At 36.2% G+C, this 19,720-nt stretch overlaps 52 non-coding genes across 52 annotated transcripts; all 52 read left to right on the plus strand.

Annotated features, from left to right (window-relative positions):
* The first annotated feature begins 63 nt into the window (after positions 1–63).
* On the plus strand, positions 64–136 carry Trnav-aac (transfer RNA valine (anticodon AAC)). Its single transcript has one exon. It is a non-coding gene; the product is annotated as a tRNA-Val (tRNA).
* Positions 137–374: 238 nt separating this feature from the next.
* On the plus strand, positions 375–447 carry Trnav-aac (transfer RNA valine (anticodon AAC)). The gene has a single exon. It is a non-coding gene; the product is annotated as a tRNA-Val (tRNA).
* A 556-nt stretch (positions 448–1,003) lies between these two features.
* On the plus strand, positions 1,004–1,076 carry Trnav-cac (transfer RNA valine (anticodon CAC)). The gene has a single exon. It is a non-coding gene; the product is annotated as a tRNA-Val (tRNA).
* A 229-nt stretch (positions 1,077–1,305) lies between these two features.
* Positions 1,306–1,378, plus strand: Trnav-uac (transfer RNA valine (anticodon UAC)). Its single transcript has one exon. It is a non-coding gene; the product is annotated as a tRNA-Val (tRNA).
* A 252-nt stretch (positions 1,379–1,630) lies between these two features.
* Positions 1,631–1,703, plus strand: Trnav-aac (transfer RNA valine (anticodon AAC)). Its single transcript has one exon. It is a non-coding gene; the product is annotated as a tRNA-Val (tRNA).
* Positions 1,704–1,942: 239 nt separating this feature from the next.
* On the plus strand, positions 1,943–2,015 carry Trnav-aac (transfer RNA valine (anticodon AAC)). The gene has a single exon. It is a non-coding gene; the product is annotated as a tRNA-Val (tRNA).
* Positions 2,016–2,882: 867 nt separating this feature from the next.
* Trnav-uac (transfer RNA valine (anticodon UAC)) lies at positions 2,883–2,955 on the plus strand. Its single transcript has one exon. It is a non-coding gene; the product is annotated as a tRNA-Val (tRNA).
* Positions 2,956–3,187: 232 nt separating this feature from the next.
* Trnav-uac (transfer RNA valine (anticodon UAC)) lies at positions 3,188–3,260 on the plus strand. Its single transcript has one exon. It is a non-coding gene; the product is annotated as a tRNA-Val (tRNA).
* Positions 3,261–3,512: 252 nt separating this feature from the next.
* Positions 3,513–3,585, plus strand: Trnav-aac (transfer RNA valine (anticodon AAC)). Its single transcript has one exon. It is a non-coding gene; the product is annotated as a tRNA-Val (tRNA).
* A 239-nt stretch (positions 3,586–3,824) lies between these two features.
* On the plus strand, positions 3,825–3,897 carry Trnav-aac (transfer RNA valine (anticodon AAC)). The gene has a single exon. It is a non-coding gene; the product is annotated as a tRNA-Val (tRNA).
* A 240-nt stretch (positions 3,898–4,137) lies between these two features.
* Trnav-aac (transfer RNA valine (anticodon AAC)) lies at positions 4,138–4,210 on the plus strand. The gene has a single exon. It is a non-coding gene; the product is annotated as a tRNA-Val (tRNA).
* Positions 4,211–4,449: 239 nt separating this feature from the next.
* Positions 4,450–4,522, plus strand: Trnav-aac (transfer RNA valine (anticodon AAC)). The gene has a single exon. It is a non-coding gene; the product is annotated as a tRNA-Val (tRNA).
* Positions 4,523–4,761: 239 nt separating this feature from the next.
* On the plus strand, positions 4,762–4,834 carry Trnav-aac (transfer RNA valine (anticodon AAC)). The gene has a single exon. It is a non-coding gene; the product is annotated as a tRNA-Val (tRNA).
* Positions 4,835–5,073: 239 nt separating this feature from the next.
* Positions 5,074–5,146, plus strand: Trnav-aac (transfer RNA valine (anticodon AAC)). The gene has a single exon. It is a non-coding gene; the product is annotated as a tRNA-Val (tRNA).
* A 241-nt stretch (positions 5,147–5,387) lies between these two features.
* On the plus strand, positions 5,388–5,460 carry Trnav-aac (transfer RNA valine (anticodon AAC)). The gene has a single exon. It is a non-coding gene; the product is annotated as a tRNA-Val (tRNA).
* A 239-nt stretch (positions 5,461–5,699) lies between these two features.
* On the plus strand, positions 5,700–5,772 carry Trnav-aac (transfer RNA valine (anticodon AAC)). The gene has a single exon. It is a non-coding gene; the product is annotated as a tRNA-Val (tRNA).
* Positions 5,773–6,639: 867 nt separating this feature from the next.
* On the plus strand, positions 6,640–6,712 carry Trnav-cac (transfer RNA valine (anticodon CAC)). Its single transcript has one exon. It is a non-coding gene; the product is annotated as a tRNA-Val (tRNA).
* A 230-nt stretch (positions 6,713–6,942) lies between these two features.
* On the plus strand, positions 6,943–7,015 carry Trnav-uac (transfer RNA valine (anticodon UAC)). The gene has a single exon. It is a non-coding gene; the product is annotated as a tRNA-Val (tRNA).
* A 232-nt stretch (positions 7,016–7,247) lies between these two features.
* Trnav-uac (transfer RNA valine (anticodon UAC)) lies at positions 7,248–7,320 on the plus strand. Its single transcript has one exon. It is a non-coding gene; the product is annotated as a tRNA-Val (tRNA).
* A 252-nt stretch (positions 7,321–7,572) lies between these two features.
* Trnav-aac (transfer RNA valine (anticodon AAC)) lies at positions 7,573–7,645 on the plus strand. The gene has a single exon. It is a non-coding gene; the product is annotated as a tRNA-Val (tRNA).
* Positions 7,646–7,884: 239 nt separating this feature from the next.
* Positions 7,885–7,957, plus strand: Trnav-aac (transfer RNA valine (anticodon AAC)). Its single transcript has one exon. It is a non-coding gene; the product is annotated as a tRNA-Val (tRNA).
* Positions 7,958–8,197: 240 nt separating this feature from the next.
* Positions 8,198–8,270, plus strand: Trnav-aac (transfer RNA valine (anticodon AAC)). The gene has a single exon. It is a non-coding gene; the product is annotated as a tRNA-Val (tRNA).
* A 239-nt stretch (positions 8,271–8,509) lies between these two features.
* Trnav-aac (transfer RNA valine (anticodon AAC)) lies at positions 8,510–8,582 on the plus strand. Its single transcript has one exon. It is a non-coding gene; the product is annotated as a tRNA-Val (tRNA).
* A 239-nt stretch (positions 8,583–8,821) lies between these two features.
* Positions 8,822–8,894, plus strand: Trnav-aac (transfer RNA valine (anticodon AAC)). The gene has a single exon. It is a non-coding gene; the product is annotated as a tRNA-Val (tRNA).
* Positions 8,895–9,133: 239 nt separating this feature from the next.
* Positions 9,134–9,206, plus strand: Trnav-aac (transfer RNA valine (anticodon AAC)). The gene has a single exon. It is a non-coding gene; the product is annotated as a tRNA-Val (tRNA).
* A 239-nt stretch (positions 9,207–9,445) lies between these two features.
* Trnav-aac (transfer RNA valine (anticodon AAC)) lies at positions 9,446–9,518 on the plus strand. The gene has a single exon. It is a non-coding gene; the product is annotated as a tRNA-Val (tRNA).
* Positions 9,519–9,757: 239 nt separating this feature from the next.
* On the plus strand, positions 9,758–9,830 carry Trnav-aac (transfer RNA valine (anticodon AAC)). Its single transcript has one exon. It is a non-coding gene; the product is annotated as a tRNA-Val (tRNA).
* A 241-nt stretch (positions 9,831–10,071) lies between these two features.
* On the plus strand, positions 10,072–10,144 carry Trnav-aac (transfer RNA valine (anticodon AAC)). Its single transcript has one exon. It is a non-coding gene; the product is annotated as a tRNA-Val (tRNA).
* An 867-nt stretch (positions 10,145–11,011) lies between these two features.
* Positions 11,012–11,084, plus strand: Trnav-cac (transfer RNA valine (anticodon CAC)). The gene has a single exon. It is a non-coding gene; the product is annotated as a tRNA-Val (tRNA).
* Positions 11,085–11,314: 230 nt separating this feature from the next.
* Positions 11,315–11,387, plus strand: Trnav-uac (transfer RNA valine (anticodon UAC)). The gene has a single exon. It is a non-coding gene; the product is annotated as a tRNA-Val (tRNA).
* A 229-nt stretch (positions 11,388–11,616) lies between these two features.
* On the plus strand, positions 11,617–11,689 carry Trnav-uac (transfer RNA valine (anticodon UAC)). The gene has a single exon. It is a non-coding gene; the product is annotated as a tRNA-Val (tRNA).
* A 252-nt stretch (positions 11,690–11,941) lies between these two features.
* On the plus strand, positions 11,942–12,014 carry Trnav-aac (transfer RNA valine (anticodon AAC)). Its single transcript has one exon. It is a non-coding gene; the product is annotated as a tRNA-Val (tRNA).
* Positions 12,015–12,253: 239 nt separating this feature from the next.
* Trnav-aac (transfer RNA valine (anticodon AAC)) lies at positions 12,254–12,326 on the plus strand. Its single transcript has one exon. It is a non-coding gene; the product is annotated as a tRNA-Val (tRNA).
* Positions 12,327–13,193: 867 nt separating this feature from the next.
* On the plus strand, positions 13,194–13,266 carry Trnav-uac (transfer RNA valine (anticodon UAC)). Its single transcript has one exon. It is a non-coding gene; the product is annotated as a tRNA-Val (tRNA).
* A 232-nt stretch (positions 13,267–13,498) lies between these two features.
* On the plus strand, positions 13,499–13,571 carry Trnav-uac (transfer RNA valine (anticodon UAC)). The gene has a single exon. It is a non-coding gene; the product is annotated as a tRNA-Val (tRNA).
* A 252-nt stretch (positions 13,572–13,823) lies between these two features.
* Positions 13,824–13,896, plus strand: Trnav-aac (transfer RNA valine (anticodon AAC)). Its single transcript has one exon. It is a non-coding gene; the product is annotated as a tRNA-Val (tRNA).
* A 239-nt stretch (positions 13,897–14,135) lies between these two features.
* Trnav-aac (transfer RNA valine (anticodon AAC)) lies at positions 14,136–14,208 on the plus strand. The gene has a single exon. It is a non-coding gene; the product is annotated as a tRNA-Val (tRNA).
* A 240-nt stretch (positions 14,209–14,448) lies between these two features.
* Positions 14,449–14,521, plus strand: Trnav-aac (transfer RNA valine (anticodon AAC)). Its single transcript has one exon. It is a non-coding gene; the product is annotated as a tRNA-Val (tRNA).
* A 239-nt stretch (positions 14,522–14,760) lies between these two features.
* Positions 14,761–14,833, plus strand: Trnav-aac (transfer RNA valine (anticodon AAC)). The gene has a single exon. It is a non-coding gene; the product is annotated as a tRNA-Val (tRNA).
* Positions 14,834–15,072: 239 nt separating this feature from the next.
* On the plus strand, positions 15,073–15,145 carry Trnav-aac (transfer RNA valine (anticodon AAC)). Its single transcript has one exon. It is a non-coding gene; the product is annotated as a tRNA-Val (tRNA).
* Positions 15,146–15,384: 239 nt separating this feature from the next.
* On the plus strand, positions 15,385–15,457 carry Trnav-aac (transfer RNA valine (anticodon AAC)). The gene has a single exon. It is a non-coding gene; the product is annotated as a tRNA-Val (tRNA).
* Positions 15,458–16,324: 867 nt separating this feature from the next.
* Positions 16,325–16,397, plus strand: Trnav-cac (transfer RNA valine (anticodon CAC)). Its single transcript has one exon. It is a non-coding gene; the product is annotated as a tRNA-Val (tRNA).
* A 230-nt stretch (positions 16,398–16,627) lies between these two features.
* Trnav-uac (transfer RNA valine (anticodon UAC)) lies at positions 16,628–16,700 on the plus strand. Its single transcript has one exon. It is a non-coding gene; the product is annotated as a tRNA-Val (tRNA).
* A 232-nt stretch (positions 16,701–16,932) lies between these two features.
* Positions 16,933–17,005, plus strand: Trnav-uac (transfer RNA valine (anticodon UAC)). Its single transcript has one exon. It is a non-coding gene; the product is annotated as a tRNA-Val (tRNA).
* A 252-nt stretch (positions 17,006–17,257) lies between these two features.
* Trnav-aac (transfer RNA valine (anticodon AAC)) lies at positions 17,258–17,330 on the plus strand. Its single transcript has one exon. It is a non-coding gene; the product is annotated as a tRNA-Val (tRNA).
* Positions 17,331–17,569: 239 nt separating this feature from the next.
* On the plus strand, positions 17,570–17,642 carry Trnav-aac (transfer RNA valine (anticodon AAC)). Its single transcript has one exon. It is a non-coding gene; the product is annotated as a tRNA-Val (tRNA).
* Positions 17,643–17,882: 240 nt separating this feature from the next.
* On the plus strand, positions 17,883–17,955 carry Trnav-aac (transfer RNA valine (anticodon AAC)). The gene has a single exon. It is a non-coding gene; the product is annotated as a tRNA-Val (tRNA).
* A 239-nt stretch (positions 17,956–18,194) lies between these two features.
* Positions 18,195–18,267, plus strand: Trnav-aac (transfer RNA valine (anticodon AAC)). Its single transcript has one exon. It is a non-coding gene; the product is annotated as a tRNA-Val (tRNA).
* Positions 18,268–18,506: 239 nt separating this feature from the next.
* Trnav-aac (transfer RNA valine (anticodon AAC)) lies at positions 18,507–18,579 on the plus strand. The gene has a single exon. It is a non-coding gene; the product is annotated as a tRNA-Val (tRNA).
* Positions 18,580–18,818: 239 nt separating this feature from the next.
* Trnav-aac (transfer RNA valine (anticodon AAC)) lies at positions 18,819–18,891 on the plus strand. The gene has a single exon. It is a non-coding gene; the product is annotated as a tRNA-Val (tRNA).
* A 239-nt stretch (positions 18,892–19,130) lies between these two features.
* Positions 19,131–19,203, plus strand: Trnav-aac (transfer RNA valine (anticodon AAC)). The gene has a single exon. It is a non-coding gene; the product is annotated as a tRNA-Val (tRNA).
* Positions 19,204–19,442: 239 nt separating this feature from the next.
* Positions 19,443–19,515, plus strand: Trnav-aac (transfer RNA valine (anticodon AAC)). Its single transcript has one exon. It is a non-coding gene; the product is annotated as a tRNA-Val (tRNA).
* Positions 19,516–19,720: the final 205 nt, after the last annotated feature.

Consider the following 19,720-nt stretch of genomic DNA (forward strand, 5'->3'; position numbering starts at 1 on the left):
GATATGTTCACTATTCTTTATATGCAACGCTTTTTATATAACAATTTAACAATGTGTTGCCGTGGTCGTGTGTTGTAGTGGTTATCACATCTGCTTAACACGCAGAAGGCCATGGGTTCGAAACCCATCATGACCTAACACTTTTCTTGACATAACTGATAACTTTTGTTAAAATTGTATGCTGAGAATGTATCATAAATAATAAGAAATTGCCTTTATATGGTTTTCCGCTGAATGGAAATGGCAAACCCTAAATGAGAAGTGCAAATGTGGTTTGGTGTCTGTGAACTTTTTTAAATTCTTTATAAGTACGATATGTTCATTCATCTTGATATACAACGCTTTTTTATAGCAATTTAACAATGTGTTGGTGTGGTCGTGTGGTGTAGTGGTTATCACATCTGCTTAACACGCAGAAGGCCATGGGTTCGAAAACCATCATGACCTAACACTTTCTTGGCATGCCTAATAACTTTTATTAATATAATATGCCGAGAATGTAACATATATCTGATCAGAAATCGCAAATTACATGGTTTTCCGCTGAATAGAAATGGCAAACCCTAAGTGAGAAGTGCAAATGTGGTTTGGTTTCTGTGAACTTTTTTGAATTCTTTATAAGTATGATATGTTCACTCATCTCGATATACAACGCTTTTTTATAACAATTTAACAATGTGTTGGTGTGGATGTGTGGTGTGTTGGTTACTACATCTGTTAACGTCTAAAAGGCCAAGGGCTCGAATCCTATCACGACTTTAATTTTAAACCGGAAAAACCAGATGCTGGGATAAAAATGTGTAACAATTGGTTCATTGAATCTGGTGATGGAGAATACTTGCATCTTGTTTTCGATTTCAGAAATGAGGTATCATGACGGTAGACAGGGGAACTCGAGGGTCAACATTTATCATTTTTAATACGTCGCTCAGCCAATAATAATTAATTACAGCGGATGTCCAGTACCAGATTTCACCAATGCTTTCGCATGGTCGACTAGGGTGGTCATGTGGTGTAGTGGTTATCACATCTGCTTCACACGCAGAAGGTCATGGGTTCGATACCCATCATGACCTCACTTTTGATGCGAAATCCCAACATCACGCCGAGCAAATGTTTGACACGAATCACCAATGAGAGCGTAACATTTAATAAAGCATAACGAGTAATCCTGGCAACATAAGTAAACGAAACGATAGTTTTGGCAGGTCGCATCTACATGAGAATTGTTTTAAGAAACCTAAACGGACATTTAATATATAACAATACCATGTTTTAAGCCTTGACCCTCACCCAAAATGTAGAGGTCGTGTGGTGTAGTGGTTATCACATCTGCTTTACACGCAGAAGGCCATGGGTTCGAAACCCATCATGACCTAACACTTTTTGGCATAATTAATAAATTTGTTAATATGTTATGCCGAGAATGTACCATATATCTGATCAGAAATCGCAATTTACATGGTGTTCCGTGGATTAGGAATGGCCGTAAATGAAGGCAAACCGAAAATGAAGAGTGCAAATGTGGTTTGGTGTCTGTGAACTTTTTTGAATTTTTTATAAGTACGATATGTTCACTATTCTTTATATACAACGCTTTTTATATAACAATTTAACAATGTGTTGCCGTGGTCGTGTGGTGTAGTGGTTATCACATCTGCTTAACACGCAGAAGGCCATGGGTTCGAAACCCATCATGACCTAACACTTTTCTTGACATAACTGATAACTTTTGTTAAAATTGTATGCTGAGAATGTATCATAAATAATAAGAAATTGCCTTTATATGGTTTTCTGCTGAATAGAAATGGCAAACCCTAAGTGAGAAGTGCAAATGTGGTTTGGTGTCTGTGAATGTTTTTGAATTTTTTATAAGTACGATATGTTCACTATTCTTTATATACAACGCTTTTTATATAACAATGTAACAATGTGTTGCCGTGGTCGTGTGGTGTAGTGGTTATCACATCTGCTTAACACGCAGAAAGCCATGGGTTCGAAACCCATCATGACCTAACACTTTTCTTGACATAACTGATAACTTTTGTTAAAATTGTATGCTGAGAATGTATCATAAATAATAAAAAATTGCCTTTATATGGTTTTCCGCTGAATAGAAATGGCAAACCCTAAATGAGAAGTGCAAATGTGGTTTGGTGTCTGTGAACGTTTTTGAATTCTTTATAAGTACGATATGTTCACTCATCTTGATATACAACGCATTTTTATAGCAATTTAACAATGTGTTGGTGTGGTCGTGCGGTGTAGTGGTTATCACATCTGCTTAACACGCAGAAGACCATGGGTTCGAAAACCATCATGACCTAACACTTTTTTGGCATGCCTAATAACTTTTATTAATATAATATGCCGAGAATGTAACATATATCTGATCAAAAATCGCAAATTACATGGTTTTCCGCTGAATAGAAATGGCAAACCCTAAGTGAGAAGTGCAAATGTGGTTTGGTTTCTGTGAACTTTTTTGAATTCTTTATAAGTATGATATGTTCACTCATCTCGATATACAACGCTTTTTTATAACAATTTAACAATGTGTTGGTGTGGATGTGTGGTGTGTTGGTTACTACATCTGTTAACATCTAAAAGGTCAAGGGCTCGAATCCTATCACGACTTTTATTTTAAACCGGAAAAACCAGATGCTGGGATAAAAATGTGTAACAATTGGTTCATTGAATCTGGTGATGGAGAATACTTGCATCTTGTTTTCGATTTCAGAAATGAGGTATCATGACGGTAGACAGGGGAACTCGAGGGTCAACATTTATCATTTTTAATACGTCGCTCAGCCAATAATAATTAATTACAGCGGATGTCCAGTACCAGATTTCACCAATGCTTTCGCATGGTCGACTAGGGTGGTCATGTGGTGTAGTGGTTATCACATCTGCTTTACACGCAGAAGGTCATGGGTTCGAAACCCATCATGACCTCACTTTTGATGCGAAATCCCAACATCATGCCGAGCAAATGTTTGACACGAATCACCAATGAGAGCGTAACGTTTAATAAAAGCATAACGAGTAATCCTGGCAACATAAGTAAACGAAAAGATAGTTTTGGCAGGTCGCATCTACATGAGAATTGTTTTAAGAAACCCAAAAAGGACATTTAATATGAAACAATACCATGTTTTAAAACCTTGACCCTCACCCAAAATGTAGAGGTCGTGTGGTGTAGTGGTTATCACATCTGCTTTACACGCAGAAGGCCATGGGTTGGAAACCCATCATGACCTAACACTTTTTGGCATAATTAATAAATTTGTTAATATGTTATGCCGAGAATGTACCATATATCTGATCAGAAATCGCAATTTACATGGTGTTCCGTGGATTAGGAATGGCCATAAATGAAGGCAAACCGTAAATGAAGAGTGCAAATGTGGTTTGGTGTCTGTGAACTTTTTTGAAATTTTTATAAGTACGATATGTTCACTATTCTTTATATACAACGATTTTTATACAACAATTTAACAATGTGTTGCCGTGGTCGTGTGGTGTAGTGGTTATCACATCTGCTTAACATGCAGAAGGCCATGGGTTCGAAATCCATCATGACCTAACACTTTTTGGCATAATTAATAACTTTTGTTAAAATTGTATGCCGAGAATGTACCATATATCTGATAAGAAATCGCAATTTACATGGTGTTCCGTGGATTAGGAATGGCAAACCGTAAATGAAGAGTGCAAATGTGGTTTGGTGTCTGTGAACTTTTTTGAATTTTTTATAAGTACGATATGTTCATTCATCTTGATATACAACGCTTTTTTATAGCAATTTAACAATGTGTTGGTGTGGTCGTGCGGTGTAGTGGTTATCACATCTGCTTAACACGCAGAAGGCCATGGGTTCGAAAACCATCATGACCTAACACTTTTTTGGCATGCCTGACAACTTTTGTTAATATAATATGCCGAGAATGTAACATATATCTGATCAAAAATCGCAAATTACATGGTTTTCCGCTGCATAGAAATGGCAAACCGTAAATGAAGAGTGCAAATGTGGTTTGGTGTCTGTGAACTTTTTTGAATTTTTTATAAGTACGATATGTTCATTCATCTTGATATACAACGCTTTTTTATAGCAATTTAACAATGTGTTGCCGTGGTCGTGTGGTGTAGTGGTTATCACATCTGCTTAACACGCAGAAGGCCATGGGTTCGAAACCCATCATGACCTAACACTTTTCTTAACATAACTGATAACTTTTGTTAAAATTGTATGCCGAGAATGTATCATAAATAATAAGAAATTGCCTTTATATGGTTTTCCGCTGAATAGAAATGGCAAACCCTAAGTGAGAAGTGCAAATGTGGTTTGGTATCTGTGAATGTTTTTGAATTTTTTATAAGTACGATATGTTCACTATTCTTTATATACAACGCTTTTTATATAACAATTTAACAATGTGTTGCCGTGGTCGTGTGGTGTAGTGGTTATCACATCTGCTTAACACGCAGAAGGCCATGGGTTCGAAATCCATCATGACCTAACACTTTTTGGCATAATTAATAACTTTTGTTAATATGTTATGCCGAGAATGTACCATATATCTGATAAGAAATCGCAATTTACATGGTGTTCCATGGATTAGGAATGGCAAACCGTAAATGAAGAGTGCAAATGTGGTTTGGTGTCTGTGAACTTTTTTGAATTTTTTATAAGTACGATATGTATATTCATCTTGATATACAACGCTTTTTTATAGCAATTTAACAATGTGTTGCCGTGGTCATGTGGTGTAGTGGTTATCACATCTGCTTAACACGCAGAAGGCCATGGGTTCGAAACCCATCATGACCTAACACTTTTCTTGATATAACTGATAACTTTTGTTAAAATTGTATGCTGAGAATGTATCATAAATAATAAGGAATTGCCTTCATATGGTTTTCCGCTGAATAGAAATGGCAAACCCTAAATGAGAAGTGCAAATGTGGTTTGGTGTCTGTGAACGTTTTTGAATCTCTTATAAGTACGATATGTTCACTATTCTTTATATACAACGCTTTTTATATAACAATTTAACAATGTGTTGCCGTGGTCGTGTGGTGTAGTGGTTATCACATCTGCTTAACACGCAGAAGGCCATGGGTTCGTAAACCATCATGACCTAACACTTTTTTGGCATGCCTAATAACTTTTATTAATATAGTATGCCGAGAATGTAACATATATCTGATCAGAAATCGCAATTTACATGGTGTTCCGTGGATTAGGAATGGCAAACCGTAAATGAAGAGTGCAAATGTGGTTTGGTGTCTGTGAACTTTTTTGAATTTTTTATAAGTACGATATGTTCACTATTCTTTATATACAACGCTTTTTATATAACAATGTAACAATGTGTTGCCGTGGTCGTGTGGTGTAGTGGTTATCACATCTGCTTAACACGCAGAAGGCCATGGGTTCGCAACCCATCATGACCTAACACTTTTCTTAACATAACTGATAACTTTTGTTAAAATTGTATGCTGAGAATGTATCATAAATAATAAGAAATTGCCTTTATATGGTTTTCCGCTGAATAGAAATGGCAAACCCTAAGTGAGAAGTGCAAATGTGGTTTGGTGTCTGTGAATGTTTTTGAATTTTTTATAAGTACGATATGTTCACTATTCTTTATATACAACGCTTTTTATATAACAATTTAACAATGTGTTGCCGTGGTCGTGTGGTGTAGTGGTTATCACATCTGCTTAACACGCAGAAAGCCATGGGTTCGAAACCCATCATGACCTAACACTTTTCTTGACATAACTGATAACTTTTGTTAAAATTGTATGCTGAGAATGTATCATAAATAATAAGAAATTGCCTTTATATGGTTTTCCGCTGAATAGAAATGGCAAACCCTAAATGAGAAGTGCAAATGTGGTTTGGTGTCTGTGAACGTTTTTGAATTCTTTATAAGTACGATATGTTCACTCATCTTGATATACAACGCATTTTTATAGCAATTTAACAATGTGTTGGTGTGGTCGTGCGGTGTAGTGGTTATCACATCTGCTTAACACGCAGAAGACCATGGGTTCGAAAACCATCATGACCTAACACTTTTTTGGCATGCCTAATAACTTTTATTAATATAATATGCCGAGAATGTAACATATATCTGATCAGAAATCGCAAATTACATGGTTTTCCGCTGAATAGAAATGGCAAACCCTAAGTGAGAAGTGCAAATGTGGTTTGGTTTCTGTGAACTTTTTTGAATTCTTTATAAGTATGATATGTTCACTCATCTCGATATACAACGCTTTTTTATAACAATTTAACAATGTGTTGGTGTGGATGTGTGGTGTGTTGGTTACTACATCTGTTAACATCTAAAAGGTCAAGGGCTCGAATCCTATCACGACTTTTATTTTAAACCGGAAAAACCAGATGCTGGGATAAAAATGTGTAACAATTGGTTCATTGAATCTGGTGATGGAGAATACTTGCATTTTGTTTTCGATTTCAGAAATGAGGTATCATGACGGTAGACAGGGGAACTCGAGGGTCAACATTTATCATTTTTAATACGTCGCTCAGCCAATAATAATTAATTACAGCGGATGTCCAGTACCAGATTTCACCAATGCTTTCGCATGGTCGACTAGGGTGGTCATGTGGTGTAGTGGTTATCACACCTGCTTCACACGCAGAAGGTCATGGGTTCGATACCCATCATGACCTCACTTTTGATGCGAAATCCTAACATCACGCTGAGCAAATGTTTGACACGAATCACCAATGAGAGCGTAACGTTTAATAAAAGCATAACGAGTAATCCTGGCAACATAAGTAAACGAAAAGATAGTTTTGGCAGGTCGCATCTACATGACAATTGTTTTAAAAAACCCAAACGGATATTTAATAAGAAACAATACCAAGTTTTAAAACATGAACCTTACCCAAAATGTAGAGGTCATGTGGTGTAGTGGTTATCACATCTGCTTTACACGCAGAAGGTCATGGGTTCGAAACCCATCATGACCTCACTTTTGATGCGAAATCCCAACATCATGCCGAGCAAATGTTTGACACGAATCACCAATGAGAGCGTAACGTTTAATAAAAGCATAACGAGTAATCCTGGCAACATAAGTAAACGAAAAGATAGTTTTGGCAGGTCGCATCTACATGAGAATTGTTTTAAGAAACCCAAAAAGGACATTTAATATGAAACAATACCATGTTTTAAAACCTTGACCCTCACCCAAAATGTAGAGGTCGTGTGGTGTAGTGGTTATCACATCTGCTTTACACGCAGAAGGCCATGGGTTGGAAACCCATCATGACCTAACACTTTTTGGCATAATTAATAAATTTGTTAATATGTTATGCCGAGAATGTACCATATATCTGATCAGAAATCGCAATTTACATGGTGTTCCGTGGATTAGGAATGGCCATAAATGAAGGCAAACCGTAAATGAAGAGTGCAAATGTGGTTTGGTGTCTGTGAACTTTTTTGAAATTTTTATAAGTACGATATGTTCACTATTCTTTATATACAACGATTTTTATACAACAATTTAACAATGTGTTGCCGTGGTCGTGTGGTGTAGTGGTTATCACATCTGCTTAACATGCAGAAGGCCATGGGTTCGAAATCCATCATGACCTAACACTTTTTGGCATAATTAATAACTTTTGTTAAAATTGTATGCCGAGAATGTACCATATATCTGATAAGAAATCGCAATTTACATGGTGTTCCGTGGATTAGGAATGGCAAACCGTAAATGAAGAGTGCAAATGTGGTTTGGTGTCTGTGAACTTTTTTGAATTTTTTATAAGTACGATATGTTCATTCATCTTGATATACAACGCTTTTTTATAGCAATTTAACAATGTGTTGGTGTGGTCGTGCGGTGTAGTGGTTATCACATCTGCTTAACACGCAGAAGGCCATGGGTTCGAAAACCATCATGACCTAACACTTTTTTGGCATGCCTGACAACTTTTGTTAATATAATATGCCGAGAATGTAACATATATCTGATCAAAAATCGCAAATTACATGGTTTTCCGCTGCATAGAAATGGCAAACCGTAAATGAAGAGTGCAAATGTGGTTTGGTGTCTGTGAACTTTTTTGAATTTTTTATAAGTACGATATGTTCATTCATCTTGATATACAACGCTTTTTTATAGCAATTTAACAATGTGTTGCCGTGGTCGTGTGGTGTAGTGGTTATCACATCTGCTTAACACGCAGAAGGCCATGGGTTCGAAACCCATCATGACCTAACACTTTTCTTAACATAACTGATAACTTTTGTTAAAATTGTATGCCGAGAATGTATCATAAATAATAAGAAATTGCCTTTATATGGTTTTCCGCTGAATAGAAATGGCAAACCCTAAGTGAGAAGTGCAAATGTGGTTTGGTATCTGTGAATGTTTTTGAATTTTTTATAAGTACGATATGTTCACTATTCTTTATATACAACGCTTTTTATATAACAATTTAACAATGTGTTGCCGTGGTCGTGTGGTGTAGTGGTTATCACATCTGCTTAACACGCAGAAGGCCATGGGTTCGAAATCCATCATGACCTAACACTTTTTGGCATAATTAATAACTTTTGTTAATATGTTATGCCGAGAATGTACCATATATCTGATAAGAAATCGCAATTTACATGGTGTTCCATGGATTAGGAATGGCAAACCGTAAATGAAGAGTGCAAATGTGGTTTGGTGTCTGTGAACTTTTTTGAATTTTTTATAAGTACGATATGTTCATTCATCTTGATATACAACGCTTTTTTATAGCAATTTAACAATGTGTTGCCGTGGTCGTGTGGTGTAGTGGTTATCACATCTGCTTAACACGCAGAAGGCCATGGGTTCGAAACCCATCATGACCTAACACTTTTCTTAACATAACTGATAACTTTTGTTAAAATTGTATGCCGAGAATGTATCATAAATAATAAGAAATTGCCTTTATATGGTTTTCCGCTGAATAGAAATGGCAAACCCTAAGTGAGAAGTGCAAATGTGGTTTGGTATCTGTGAATGTTTTTGAATTTTTTATAAGTACGATATGTTCACTATTCTTTATATACAACGCTTTTTATATAACAATTTAACAATGTGTTGCCGTGGTCGTGTGGTGTAGTGGTTATCACATCTGCTTAACACGCAGAAGGCCATGGGTTCGAAATCCATCATGACCTAACACTTTTTGGCATAATTAATAACTTTTGTTAATATGTTATGCCGAGAATGTACCATATATCTGATAAGAAATCGCAATTTACATGGTGTTCCATGGATTAGGAATGGCAAACCGTAAATGAAGAGTGCAAATGTGGTTTGGTGTCTGTGAACTTTTTTGAATTTTTTATAAGTACGATATGTATATTCATCTTGATATACAACGCTTTTTTATAGCAATTTAACAATGTGTTGCCGTGGTCATGTGGTGTAGTGGTTATCACATCTGCTTAACACGCAGAAGGCCATGGGTTCGAAACCCATCATGACCTAACACTTTTCTTGATATAACTGATAACTTTTGTTAAAATTGTATGCTGAGAATGTATCATAAATAATAAGGAATTGCCTTCATATGGTTTTCCGCTGAATAGAAATGGCAAACCCTAAATGAGAAGTGCAAATGTGGTTTGGTGTCTGTGAACGTTTTTGAATCTCTTATAAGTACGATATGTTCACTATTCTTTATATACAACGCTTTTTATATAACAATTTAACAATGTGTTGCCGTGGTCGTGTGGTGTAGTGGTTATCACATCTGCTTAACACGCAGAAGGCCATGGGTTCGTAAACCATCATGACCTAACACTTTTTTGGCATGCCTAATAACTTTTATTAATATAGTATGCCGAGAATGTAACATATATCTGATCAGAAATCGCAATTTACATGGTGTTCCGTGGATTAGGAATGGCAAACCGTAAATGAAGAGTGCAAATGTGGTTTGGTGTCTGTGAACTTTTTTGAATTTTTTATAAGTACGATATGTTCACTATTCTTTATATACAACGCTTTTTATATAACAATGTAACAATGTGTTGCCGTGGTCGTGTGGTGTAGTGGTTATCACATCTGCTTAACACGCAGAAGGCCATGGGTTCGCAACCCATCATGACCTAACACTTTTCTTAACATAACTGATAACTTTTGTTAAAATTGTATGCTGAGAATGTATCATAAATAATAAGAAATTGCCTTTATATGGTTTTCCGCTGAATAGAAATGGCAAACCCTAAATGAGAAGTGCAAATGTGGTTTGGTGTCTGTGAACGTTTTTGAATTCTTTATAAGTACGATATGTTCACTCATCTTGATATACAACGCATTTTTATAGCAATTTAACAATGTGTTGGTGTGGTCGTGCGGTGTAGTGGTTATCACATCTGCTTAACACGCAGAAGACCATGGGTTCGAAAACCATCATGACCTAACACTTTTTTGGCATGCCTAATAACTTTTATTAATATAATATGCCGAGAATGTAACATATATCTGATCATAAATCGCAAATTACATGGTTTTCCGCTGAATAGAAATGGCAAACCCTAAGTGAGAAGTGCAAATGTGGTTTGGTTTCTGTGAACTTTTTTGAATTCTTTATAAGTATGATATGTTCACTCATCTCGATATACAACGCTTTTTTATAACAATTTAACAATGTGTTGGTGTGGATGTGTGGTGTGTTGGTTACTACATCTGTTAACATCTAAAAGGTCAAGGGCTCGAATCCTATCACGACTTTTATTTTAAACCGGAAAAACCAGATGCTGGGATAAAAATGTGTAACAATTGGTTCATTGAATCTGGTGATGGAGAATACTTGCATTTTGTTTTCGATTTCAGAAATGAGGTATCATGACGGTAGACAGGGGAACTCGAGGGTCAACATTTATCATTTTTAATACGTCGCTCAGCCAATAATAATTAATTACAGCGGATGTCCAGTACCAGATTTCACCAATGCTTTCGCATGGTCGACTAGGGTGGTCATGTGGTGTAGTGGTTATCACACCTGCTTCACACGCAGAAGGTCATGGGTTCGATACCCATCATGACCTCACTTTTGATGCGAAATCCTAACATCACGCTGAGCAAATGTTTGACACGAATCACCAATGAGAGCGTAACGTTTAATAAAAGCATAACGAGTAATCCTGGCAACATAAGTAAACGAAAAGATAGTTTTGGCAGGTCGCATCTACATGACAATTGTTTTAAAAAACCCAAACGGATATTTAATAAGAAACAATACCAAGTTTTAAAACATGAACCTTACCCAAAATGTAGAGGTCATGTGGTGTAGTGGTTATCACATCTGCTTTACACGCAGAAGGTCATGGGTTCGAAACCCATCATGACCTCACTTTTGATGCGAAATCCCAACATCATGCCGAGCAAATGTTTGACACGAATCACCAATGAGAGCGTAACATTTAATAAAGCATAACGAGTAATCCTGGCAACATAAGTAAACGAAACGATAGTTTTGGCAGGTCGCATCTACATGAGAATTGTTTTAAGAAACCTAAACGGACATTTAATATATAACAATACCATGTTTTAAGCCTTGACCCTCACCCAAAATGTAGAGGTCGTGTGGTGTAGTGGTTATCACATCTGCTTTACACGCAGAAGGCCATGGGTTCGAAACCCATCATGACCTAACACTTTTTGGCATAATTAATAAATTTGTTAATATGTTATGCCGAGAATGTACCATATATCTGATCAGAAATCGCAATTTACATGGTGTTCCGTGGATTAGGAATGGCCGTAAATGAAGGCAAACCGAAAATGAAGAGTGCAAATGTGGTTTGGTGTCTGTGAACTTTTTTGAATTTTTTATAAGTACGATATGTTCACTATTCTTTATATACAACGCTTTTTATATAACAATTTAACAATGTGTTGCCGTGGTCGTGTGGTGTAGTGGTTATCACATCTGCTTAACACGCAGAAGGCCATGGGTTCGAAACCCATCATGACCTAACACTTTTCTTGACATAACTGATAACTTTTGTTAAAATTGTATGCTGAGAATGTATCATAAATAATAAGAAATTGCCTTTATATGGTTTTCTGCTGAATAGAAATGGCAAACCCTAAGTGAGAAGTGCAAATGTGGTTTGGTGTCTGTGAATGTTTTTGAATTTTTTATAAGTACGATATGTTCACTATTCTTTATATACAACGTTTTTTATATAACAATGTAACAATGTGTTGCCGTGGTCGTGTGGTGTAGTGGTTATCACATCTGCTTAACACGCAGAAAGCCATGGGTTCGAAACCCATCATGACCTAACACTTTTCTTGACATAACTGATAACTTTTGTTAAAATTGTATGCTGAGAATGTATCATAAATAATAAAAAATTGCCTTTATATGGTTTTCCGCTGAATAGAAATGGCAAACCCTAAATGAGAAGTGCAAATGTGGTTTGGTGTCTGTGAACGTTTTTGAATTCTTTATAAGTACGATATGTTCACTCATCTTGATATACAACGCATTTTTATAGCAATTTAACAATGTGTTGGTGTGGTCGTGCGGTGTAGTGGTTATCACATCTGCTTAACACGCAGAAGACCATGGGTTCGAAAACCATCATGACCTAACACTTTTTTGGCATGCCTAATAACTTTTATTAATATAATATGCCGAGAATGTAACATATATCTGATCAAAAATCGCAAATTACATGGTTTTCCGCTGAATAGAAATGGCAAACCCTAAGTGAGAAGTGCAAATGTGGTTTGGTTTCTGTGAACTTTTTTGAATTCTTTATAAGTATGATATGTTCACTCATCTCGATATACAACGCTTTTTTATAACAATTTAACAATGTGTTGGTGTGGATGTGTGGTGTGTTGGTTACTACATCTGTTAACATCTAAAAGGTCAGGGGCTCGAATCCTATCACGACTTTTATTTTAAACCGGAAAAACCAGATGCTGGGATAAAAATGTGTAACAATTGGTTCATTGAATCTGGTGATGGAGAATACTTGCATCTTGTTTTCGATTTCAGAAATGAGGTATCATGACGGTAGACAGGGGAACTCGAGGGTCAACATTTATCATTTTTAATACGTCGCTCAGCCAATAATAATTAATTACAGCGGATGTCCAGTACCAGATTTCACCAATGCTTTCGCATGGTCGACTAGGGTGGTCATGTGGTGTAGTGGTTATCACATCTGCTTTACACGCAGAAGGTCATGGGTTCGAAACCCATCATGACCTCACTTTTGATGCGAAATCCCAACATCATGCCGAGCAAATGTTTGACACGAATCACCAATGAGAGCGTAACGTTTAATAAAAGCATAACGAGTAATCCTGGCAACATAAGTAAACGAAAAGATAGTTTTGGCAGGTCGCATCTACATGAGAATTGTTTTAAGAAACCCAAAAAGGACATTTAATATGAAACAATACCATGTTTTAAAACCTTGACCCTCACCCAAAATGTAGAGGTCGTGTGGTGTAGTGGTTATCACATCTGCTTTACACGCAGAAGGCCATGGGTTGGAAACCCATCATGACCTAACACTTTTTGGCATAATTAATAAATTTGTTAATATGTTATGCCGAGAATGTACCATATATCTGATCAGAAATCACAATTTACATGGTGTTCCGTGGATTAGGAATGGCCATAAATGAAGGCAAACCGTAAATGAAGAGTGCAAATGTGGTTTGGTGTCTGTGAACTTTTTTGAAATTTTTATAAGTACGATATGTTCACTATTCTTTATATACAACGATTTTTATACAACAATTTAACAATGTGTTGCCGTGGTCGTGTGGTGTAGTGGTTATCACATCTGCTTAACATGCAGAAGGCCATGGGTTCGAAATCCATCATGACCTAACACTTTTTGGCATAATTAATAACTTTTGTTAAAATTGTATGCCGAGAATGTACCATATATCTGATAAGAAATCGCAATTTACATGGTGTTCCGTGGATTAGGAATGGCAAACCGTAAATGAAGAGTGCAAATGTGGTTTGGTGTCTGTGAACTTTTTTGAATTTTTTATAAGTACGATATGTTCATTCATCTTGATATACAACGCTTTTTTATAGCAATTTAACAATGTGTTGGTGTGGTCGTGCGGTGTAGTGGTTATCACATCTGCTTAACACGCAGAAGGCCATGGGTTCGAAAACCATCATGACCTAACACTTTTTTGGCATGCCTGACAACTTTTGTTAATATAATATGCCGAGAATGTAACATATATCTGATCAAAAATCGCAAATTACATGGTTTTCCGCTGCATAGAAATGGCAAACCGTAAATGAAGAGTGCAAATGTGGTTTGGTGTCTGTGAACTTTTTTGAATTTTTTATAAGTACGATATGTTCATTCATCTTGATATACAACGCTTTTTTATAGCAATTTAACAATGTGTTGCCGTGGTCGTGTGGTGTAGTGGTTATCACATCTGCTTAACACGCAGAAGGCCATGGGTTCGAAACCCATCATGACCTAACACTTTTCTTAACATAACTGATAACTTTTGTTAAAATTGTATGCCGAGAATGTATCATAAATAATAAGAAATTGCCTTTATATGGTTTTCCGCTGAATAGAAATGGCAAACCCTAAGTGAGAAGTGCAAATGTGGTTTGGTATCTGTGAATGTTTTTGAATTTTTTATAAGTACGATATGTTCACTATTCTTTATATACAACGCTTTTTATATAACAATTTAACAATGTGTTGCCGTGGTCGTGTGGTGTAGTGGTTATCACATCTGCTTAACACGCAGAAGGCCATGGGTTCGAAATCCATCATGACCTAACACTTTTTGGCATAATTAATAACTTTTGTTAATATGTTATGCCGAGAATGTACCATATATCTGATAAGAAATCGCAATTTACATGGTGTTCCATGGATTAGGAATGGCAAACCGTAAATGAAGAGTGCAAATGTGGTTTGGTGTCTGTGAACTTTTTTGAATTTTTTATAAGTACGATATGTATATTCATCTTGATATACAACGCTTTTTTATAGCAATTTAACAATGTGTTGCCGTGGTCATGTGGTGTAGTGGTTATCACATCTGCTTAACACGCAGAAGGCCATGGGTTCGCAACCCATCATGACCTAACACTTTTCTTAACATAACTGATAACTTTTGTTAAAATTGTATGCTGAGAATGTATCATAAATAATAAGAAATTGCCTTTATATGGTTTTCCGCTGAATAGAAATGGCAAACCCTAAGTGAGAAGTGCAAATGTGGTTTGGTGTCTGTGAATGTTTTTGAATTTTTTATAAGTACGATATGTTCACTATTCTTTATATACAACGCTTTTTATATAACAATTTAACAATGTGTTGCCGTGGTCGTGTGGTGTAGTGGTTATCACATCTGCTTAACACGCAGAAAGCCATGGGTTCGAAACCCATCATGACCTAACACTTTTCTTGACATAACTGATAACTTTTGTTAAAATTGTATGCTGAGAATGTATCATAAATAATAAGAAATTGCCTTTATATGGTTTTCCGCTGAATAGAAATGGCAAACCCTAAATGAGAAGTGCAAATGTGGTTTGGTGTCTGTGAACGTTTTTGAATTCTTTATAAGTACGATATGTTCACTCATCTTGATATACAACGCATTTTTATAGCAATTTAACAATGTGTTGGTGTGGTCGTGCGGTGTAGTGGTTATCACATCTGCTTAACACGCAGAAGACCATGGGTTCGAAAACCATCATGACCTAACACTTTTTTGGCATGCCTAATAACTTTTATTAATATAATATGCCGAGAATGTAACATATATCTGATCAGAAATCGCAAATTACATGGTTTTCCGCTGAATAGAAATGGCAAACCCTAAGTGAGAAGTGCAAATGTGGTTTGGTTTCTGTGAACTTTTTTGAATTCTTTATAAGTATGATATGTTCACTCATCTCGATATACAACGCTTTTTTATAACAATTTAACAATGTGTTGGTGTGGATGTGTGGTGTGTTGGTTACTACATCTGTTAACATCTAAAAGGTCAAGGGCTCGAATCCTATCACGACTTTTATTTTAAACCGGAAAAACCAGATGCTGGGATAAAAATGTGTAACAATTGGTTCATTGAATCTGGTGATGGAGAATACTTGCATTTTGTTTTCGATTTCAGAAATGAGGTATCATGACGGTAGACAGGGGAACTCGAGGGTCAACATTTATCATTTTTAATACGTCGCTCAGCCAATAATAATTAATTACAGCGGATGTCCAGTACCAGATTTCACCAATGCTTTCGCATGGTCGACTAGGGTGGTCATGTGGTGTAGTGGTTATCACACCTGCTTCACACGCAGAAGGTCATGGGTTCGATACCCATCATGACCTCACTTTTGATGCGAAATCCTAACATCACGCTGAGCAAATGTTTGACACGAATCACCAATGAGAGCGTAACGTTTAATAAAAGCATAACGAGTAATCCTGGCAACATAAGTAAACGAAAAGATAGTTTTGGCAGGTCGCATCTACATGACAATTGTTTTAAAAAACCCAAACGGATATTTAATAAGAAACAATACCAAGTTTTAAAACATGAACCTTACCCAAAATGTAGAGGTCATGTGGTGTAGTGGTTATCACATCTGCTTTACACGCAGAAGGTCATGGGTTCGAAACCCATCATGACCTCACTTTTGATGCGAAATCCCAACATCATGCCGAGCAAATGTTTGACACGAATCACCAATGAGAGCGTAACGTTTAATAAAAGCATAACGAGTAATCCTGGCAACATAAGTAAACGAAAAGATAGTTTTGGCAGGTCGCATCTACATGAGAATTGTTTTAAGAAACCCAAAAAGGACATTTAATATGAAACAATACCATGTTTTAAAACCTTGACCCTCACCCAAAATGTAGAGGTCGTGTGGTGTAGTGGTTATCACATCTGCTTTACACGCAGAAGGCCATGGGTTGGAAACCCATCATGACCTAACACTTTTTGGCATAATTAATAAATTTGTTAATATGTTATGCCGAGAATGTACCATATATCTGATCAGAAATCGCAATTTACATGGTGTTCCGTGGATTAGGAATGGCCATAAATGAAGGCAAACCGTAAATGAAGAGTGCAAATGTGGTTTGGTGTCTGTGAACTTTTTTGAAATTTTTATAAGTACGATATGTTCACTATTCTTTATATACAACGATTTTTATACAACAATTTAACAATGTGTTGCCGTGGTCGTGTGGTGTAGTGGTTATCACATCTGCTTAACATGCAGAAGGCCATGGGTTCGAAATCCATCATGACCTAACACTTTTTGGCATAATTAATAACTTTTGTTAAAATTGTATGCCGAGAATGTACCATATATCTGATAAGAAATCGCAATTTACATGGTGTTCCGTGGATTAGGAATGGCAAACCGTAAATGAAGAGTGCAAATGTGGTTTGGTGTCTGTGAACTTTTTTGAATTTTTTATAAGTACGATATGTTCATTCATCTTGATATACAACGCTTTTTTATAGCAATTTAACAATGTGTTGGTGTGGTCGTGCGGTGTAGTGGTTATCACATCTGCTTAACACGCAGAAGGCCATGGGTTCGAAAACCATCATGACCTAACACTTTTTTGGCATGCCTGACAACTTTTGTTAATATAATATGCCGAGAATGTAACATATATCTGATCAAAAATCGCAAATTACATGGTTTTCCGCTGCATAGAAATGGCAAACCGTAAATGAAGAGTGCAAATGTGGTTTGGTGTCTGTGAACTTTTTTGAATTTTTTATAAGTACGATATGTTCATTCATCTTGATATACAACGCTTTTTTATAGCAATTTAACAATGTGTTGCCGTGGTCGTGTGGTGTAGTGGTTATCACACCTGCTTAACACGCAGAAGGCCATGGGTTCGAAACCCATCATGACCTAACACTTTTCTTAACATAACTGATAACTTTTGTTAAAATTGTATGCCGAGAATGTATCATAAATAATAAGAAATTGCCTTTATATGGTTTTCCGCTGAATAGAAATGGCAAACCCTAAGTGAGAAGTGCAAATGTGGTTTGGTATCTGTGAATGTTTTTGAATTTTTTATAAGTACGATATGTTCACTATTCTTTATATACAACGCTTTTTATATAACAATTTAACAATGTGTTGCCGTGGTCGTGTGGTGTAGTGGTTATCACATCTGCTTAACACGCAGAAGGCCATGGGTTCGAAATCCATCATGACCTAACACTTTTTGGCATAATTAATAACTTTTGTTAATATGTTATGCCGAGAATGTACCATATATCTGATAAGAAATCGCAATTTACATGGTGTTCCATGGATTAGGAATGGCAAACCGTAAATGAAGAGTGCAAATGTGGTTTGGTGTCTGTGAACTTTTTTGAATTTTTTATAAGTACGATATGTTCATTCATCTTGATATACAACGCTTTTTTATAGCAATTTAACAATGTGTTGCCGTGGTCGTGTGGTGTAGTGGTTATCACATCTGCTTAACACGCAGAAGGCCATGGGTTCGAAACCCATCATGACCTAACACTTTTCTTAACATAACTGATAACTTTTGTTAAAATTGTATGCCGAGAATGTATCATAAATAATAAGAAATTGCCTTTATATGGTTTTCCGCTGAATAGAAATGGCAAACCCTAAGTGAGAAGTGCAAATGTGGTTTGGTATCTGTGAATGTTTTTGAATTTTTTATAAGTACGATATGTTCACTATTCTTTATATACAACGCTTTTTATATAACAATTTAACAATGTGTTGCCGTGGTCGTGTGGTGTAGTGGTTATCACATCTGCTTAACACGCAGAAGGCCATGGGTTCGAAATCCATCATGACCTAACACTTTTTGGCATAATTAATAACTTTTGTTAATATGTTATGCCGAGAATGTACCATATATCTGATAAGAAATCGCAATTTACATGGTGTTCCATGGATTAGGAATGGCAAACCGTAAATGAAGAGTGCAAATGTGGTTTGGTGTCTGTGAACTTTTTTGAATTTTTTATAAGTACGATATGTATATTCATCTTGATATACAACGCTTTTTTATAGCAATTTAACAATGTGTTGCCGTGGTCATGTGGTGTAGTGGTTATCACATCTGCTTAACACGCAGAAGGCCATGGGTTCGAAACCCATCATGACCTAACACTTTTCTTGATATAACTGATAACTTTTGTTAAAATTGTATGCTGAGAATGTATCATAAATAATAAGGAATTGCCTTCATATGGTTTTCCGCTGAATAGAAATGGCAAACCCTAAATGAGAAGTGCAAATGTGGTTTGGTGTCTGTGAACGTTTTTGAATCTCTTATAAGTACGATATGTTCACTATTCTTTATATACAACGCTTTTTATATAACAATTTAACAATGTGTTGCCGTGGTCGTGTGGTGTAGTGGTTATCACATCTGCTTAACACGCAGAAGGCCATGGGTTCGTAAACCATCATGACCTAACACTTTTTTGGCATGCCTAATAACTTTTATTAATATAGTATGCCGAGAATGTAACATATATCTGATCAGAAATCGCAATTTACATGGTGTTCCGTGGATTAGGAATGGCAAACCGTAAATGAAGAGTGCAAATGTGGTTTGGTGTCTGTGAACTTTTTTGAATTTTTTATAAGTACGATATGTTCACTATTCTTTATATACAA

The sequence above is a fragment of the Watersipora subatra genome, chromosome 4 (assembly GCF_963576615.1).
Source record: "Watersipora subatra chromosome 4, tzWatSuba1.1, whole genome shotgun sequence".
Lineage (NCBI taxonomy): Eukaryota > Metazoa > Bryozoa > Gymnolaemata > Cheilostomatida > Watersiporidae > Watersipora > Watersipora subatra.